General features: G+C 55.6%; 1 protein-coding gene across 1 annotated transcript in view; it reads right to left on the minus strand.

Moving 5' to 3' along the window:
• Window positions 1–257, minus strand: part of LOC104946493 (mRNA-capping enzyme-like) — a 4,237-nt gene that overhangs the window by 1,912 nt on the left and 2,068 nt on the right. The window lies entirely within an intron of this gene.

Raw genomic sequence — 257 nt, forward strand, 5'->3', positions numbered from 1 at the left:
CCCCCGTAGAACCGGGCCTGCTTTTCGCTCCTCTCTCTCTCCCCCCTTCACTCCTCTCTCTCCCCCCTTCACTCCTCTCTCTCCCCCCCTTCGCTGCTCTCTCTCTCTCCCCTCCGGTACACAGCACTACATCTTACACGTAGTGTGGAGTTGCATTAGGTAACGCTGTGGTGGCTGTACTGCTCCAGCCGTCTCCTTTGTGTTTGTTTGTTTCCTAATTTCTTCTAATCCTTGGCTGCTCCTGGTCTCTTGGACGC

Source organism: Notothenia coriiceps, unplaced genomic scaffold (assembly GCF_000735185.1).
Source record: "Notothenia coriiceps isolate Sejong01 unplaced genomic scaffold, NC01 NC01_scaffold00011180, whole genome shotgun sequence".
NCBI classification, from domain to species: Eukaryota; Metazoa; Chordata; class Actinopteri; order Perciformes; family Nototheniidae; genus Notothenia; species Notothenia coriiceps.